Source organism: Portunus trituberculatus, chromosome 6, assembly GCF_017591435.1.
Source record: "Portunus trituberculatus isolate SZX2019 chromosome 6, ASM1759143v1, whole genome shotgun sequence".
NCBI lineage: Eukaryota > Metazoa > Arthropoda > Malacostraca > Decapoda > Portunidae > Portunus > Portunus trituberculatus.
In genome coordinates this window covers 4,461,389-4,466,388 of record NC_059260.1, presented here as the reverse complement: position 1 = coordinate 4,466,388, position 5,000 = coordinate 4,461,389, and positions in this window count along the sequence as shown.

Here is a 5,000-nt window from a genome sequence, read left to right as displayed (position 1 = left end):
GGAGGAGGAGGAGGAGGAAGAGGAAGAGGAAGAGGAAGAGAATGAAGCCAAAGAGAGGAATGGAGACAATATCACTGAAAGAAAGAGGAGGAAGGAGAGGAAGAGGAAAGGATAGAGACTAAATTAACTACAGAAAGAGAAGGAAGAAGAGGAGAAGAAGGAAAGGAGAATAGAGACAAAGTAGCTAAAGAAAGAGAAAGCAGAAGAAGAGAAGGAAGAAGAGGAGAGGAGCAAGACAAAATTTGCTAATAAAAGGGAATAAAGAAGAAGAGGAGGAAGAGGAGAGGAAAAGACGAAATTAGTTAAAAAAAAAAGAAAGGAAGAAGAAAAGGAGGAAGAGAAAGAAGAGAATAGAGACGATGTTAGCCAGAAAAAGAGAAAGATGAAGAAGATGAGGAGGAAGAGAAGAGGAAGAGAAAAAAATAGAATGAGAAAGAGGAGGGAGAATAGGAGGAAAAGGAGAGGAAGAGACAAAATTAGATAAAGAAAGAAAGAAGAAGAAGGAGAGGAGGAGGAGGAGGAGGAAGAAGAGGAAGAGGAGGAGAGGAATAGAAACAAGATTAGCTAAAGAAAGAGGAAGAAGAGGAGAAGAATAGAGAAAGAGAAGGAAGGAAGAGGAAGAAGAGGAGAATTAGACACTCCATTAGTTAGATGTGATGGGAAGAGAAGGGGAAAGGAGGTGGTGGAGGTGGGGGGGGTGGAGGGGGGGTGGAGGGGGGTGGAGGGAGGGTGACTGATAACAACACAATTAGTGGACTTCCCTTCCACTGTCACTTTCCCACGTTCCACATGACCACTGTTGTCTCCCACGCCCTCCTCCTCCTCCTCCTCCTCCTCCTCCTCCTCCTCCTCCTCCTCCTCCTCCTCCTCCTTTAGTTCCTCCTTCACTTCTCTTTATCTCTTCTCCTTAATCATACTTTCTTTATTTGATGTCTTCCTTGTTGTTGTTGTTGTTGTTGTTGTTGTTGTTGTTGTTGTTCTTCTTCTTCTTTTCATCTTATTATTATTATATATATTTTTTTCTATTTCGTCTATTCACTCGACAAACTTCACATCTCCTCCTCCTCCTTCTCCTTCTCCTCCTCCTCCTCCTCCTCCTCCTCCTCCTCCTCCTCCTCCTCCTCCTCCTCCTCCTCCTCCTCCTCCTCCTCCTCCTCCTCCTCCTTCTCATATTTTATTTTTGCTCACTGTTCCGATCTTGTTGAGGACGCGTGCATGTGTGTGTGTGTGTGTGTGTGTGTGTGTGTGTGTGTGTGTGTGTGTGTGTGTGTGTGTGTGTGTGTGTGTGTAATTTATGTTCTTTTTGTTCTGAGTCGTGTGCATATGACAGGTATTCATGTCACACACACACACACACACACACACACACACACACACACACACACACACACACACACACACACACACACACACTGATGTACATTTTTTTTGTCCTCTTGTTTGTCCCGGATTCAGTTTTTCATTTCTTCTCTCATTTTCTTTTTTCAATCTTTTTCCTCCATCTTGTCTTCATTTCCTTCATTATCTTAGTCCACTTAATTTCCTCTTTTTATATCCATGCATTAAATTTCCTCATGTCTTCCTTTATTTTTCCTCTTTTTCCTCCAATCTTGTCATTATTTTACTTATTCTCTTCACATTGTTTCGTTTTCCTTTTATATTCAGGCCTTACATTTACCTTGACACCCAGAGAGAGAGAGAGAGAGAGAGAGAGAGAGAGAGAGAGAGAGAGAGAGAGAGAGAGAGTCAAGCATAACATAACAGAAAGTCGTGACCAGCTGTTGCCAATTAATTCTTTGAGGTCAGAGGCAAACTGGCAACCCTACGCCCTTCTGCAGGAGGAGGAGGAGGAGGAGGAAGAAGAAGAAGAAGAAGAAGAAGAAGAAGAAGAAGAAGAAGAAGAAGAAGAATGTAGTTAGAATGAAGAAATAAGAGAGAAGTCATGTCACGTTAATGAAAGAGGGAAGAATGATAATAACGAAGGAAGAGGAAGAGGAGAAGAAGTAAGAAGAAGAGGAGGAGAAGGAGGAGGAGGAGGAATGTAGGAAGAAATAACACGTGATATGATTTGGTTAGACAAGAATTGAGAAGTAAAGACGGAAGAATGATAAGGAAAAACCACAGGAGGAGGAAGAGGAGGAGGAGGAGGAGGAGGAGGAGGAGGAGGATGTGTGGAGAAGGAAGAGGAAGATAAAGAAATAAGAAGAGGAAACAATAAAGATAAAGAGAAGTGGAGAAGGAGGAGGAGGAGGAGGAGGAAGAGAAGAATGTAAAGAATAAGAAAAAAATAAAAACATAAGATAATAAAAACTAAGAAAATGCAAATAAATGAAAGAAGAATAAGAATATAATAAAAAATTAAAGAAAGAGAAATATGAGAAGGAATGGCAAGAAAAAAAGAAGAAAAGAACAAAGAAAAAGAAAATAGTAAAAAAAGTAAAAAAAAATATAAATAATTGTGGTCAACGATTACAAGGAATTAAAGAACACACACACACACACACACACACACACACACACACACACACACACACACACACACACACACACACACACACACTCTCTCTCTCTCTCTCTCTCTCTCTCTCTCTCTCTCTCTCTCTCTCTCTCTCTCTCTCTCTCTCTCTCTCTTGGCAGAACAGAACACACCCATTAAATATTGAACACTTTTGCTCCATTTCTCTATTTCACTATCTTCTCCTCCTCCTCCTCCTCCTCCTCCTCCTCCTCCTCCTCCTCCTCCTCCTCCTCCTCCTCCTCCTCCTCCTCCTCCTCCTCCTCCTCCTCCTTGAAATATATTAGATAACTCACCTTCAGCGCAACTCGTTCTCTCTCTCTCTCTCTCTCTCTCTCTCTCTCTCTCTCTCTCTCTCTCTCTCTCTCTCTCTCTCTCTCTCTCTCTCTCTTCATGGATTCCTACTTGTGTTGAAATCTCGTGCAAGTATTTCTCAACACAATTACTCCGGTTAATTCATTCTGTCTCACTTAATGCGTCGCGAAAGTTGAAAATCCGCCATACAAACGTGGTGTCTCTTAATTCTTAGTTCCGTTTCGCTGTCTTCGTTTTTTTTTTTTTTTTTTTCATTTTTTTTAGTGTTTGTATTTTTTTTTATCTTTTTATTTGTTATGATTGTTTTTTATCTACCTGTGTATTTGAGTTTTTTTTTTTATTTGTGTTTTTTAATTTAAGTTTTTGTCGTAATTTTGGTTTTTAAGTGTTTTTTTATTTCTTTATTTATTTTTATGGTCTCTCTTTTACCTTTTCTCTTATTTTCGACTATATTTCACGATTTATTTTGAGTGTATAGGTAGAATTTGCTTTGTGTGAAGAAATGTTATGATTTTTTTTTTTTTTTTATGAGCTGATTGGGAAAAAAAGTTTGAGTCGAGTTTTCGTCATGTATCTCTTGTAATCTAATCTAACTTAATTGAACGTAACTCAATCAACGTAACCGCTTGTCTCCTGTAACTTAATGTAACCTAACCTAACCTAACCTAACCTAACCTAACCTAACCTAACCGTATCTCCTGAGGAACAATGTAACCTAAATTAAGCTTATGTAACTTAACGTAACCTAATTAAATCGTACCTTTTCAGCAACTTAATGTAACTTAACCTAACTTGAGCTAATGTAACTTTATCTAACGCAACCTAACCTAACCTAACTTAAGCTTATGTAACTTAACCTAACGTAACCTAACCTAACTTGGGCTAATGTAACTATCTAACCTAACCTTACCTAACCGCACCTCTTCACCAACTTAACGTAACTTTATTTATTCTAACTTAACCCTACCAGTCTTTATTTTCTCGTAACCTAATGTAAGTTAACCAAAAGATTCTCAATTAAATAACTGGGAAAATATCTTCAGTAATTGAATGATTTGCAATGGTGATATGTGGTGTTGCTTCTTTCAGTGGAACGTTATGTATGATTCATGAAAGGCACCAGGAAAAAGAAGAACGTGACATGAGAAATAATGATTGGTGATATTCCTTTATTTCCTCCTCTACCCTTTGTCTTCGTGTCATCATTAAAGCTTCAACTATTTTCAGCGTGTTTTTTTTTTTTTTTTCTCAACTGTCGCATTAGAATCAGCGGAAATGTCAACGCTTTGCAAAAAAATAGGTAAATAATAAAATAATAAAATGATAAATAAAATGGATAAATGAATAAATAAAGATCAAAAATAGAAAAAAATAAATAAAGTAAGATAAAATAATAATAATAATAATGAAAACGAAAAAAAAGAAAAGAAATCAAGAAAAATTCGTATGTTTTCCATTTACTTTTATTTGTATCTGTAAGACGTTAGAAATATTTAAAACTTGAACGCTTTACAAGAACCGTTTCCTTTGCTTATATTTGAGCATTTCTATCAATTTATAACAGAGACAACTTTGAATTCTCATCGCTTTACAAGAATAGCCATTTGTGTTTTTTTTTTTTTTGTTTCTTATTTATATCGCATCGGAATCACCAAACCTAAATGCCATGTGATATTTTTTATAGATGTAATTCTATAGGCCTTAAATTTATAGGCATAACTTTCATTAAAATCTTCAGACTATTTAGGATCTACACCGCATTATGATAATTAGAAACTTTATTATTCATTAAGATATAACCCAATTATTCACATTTTTTTTTTGGATTGGAATCTGTTGGGCATTAAAGTAACCATTTCTTTGTGGATTTGTATTTGTAGGGCATTAAAGTCACCGTATCTTGGTGGATTGGTATCTGTGTAGCATTAAAGTCACTGCTTCTTGGTGGATTGGTATCTGTGGGGCATTAAAATCACTGCTTCGTTTTGGATATGTATCTGTCTCGCATTGAAATCAGAGAGAGACTTCAACGCTCAGTAAGGAGATTCTGCTCTTCTTTTCAGGTTTTCATTTCGTGGATTCATATCTAAATACATTGAAATCTCCCTTCACCTCCTTCGATCCGTACCTATGTAGCATTAAAATCACGAGAAAATTTAATACTATAACA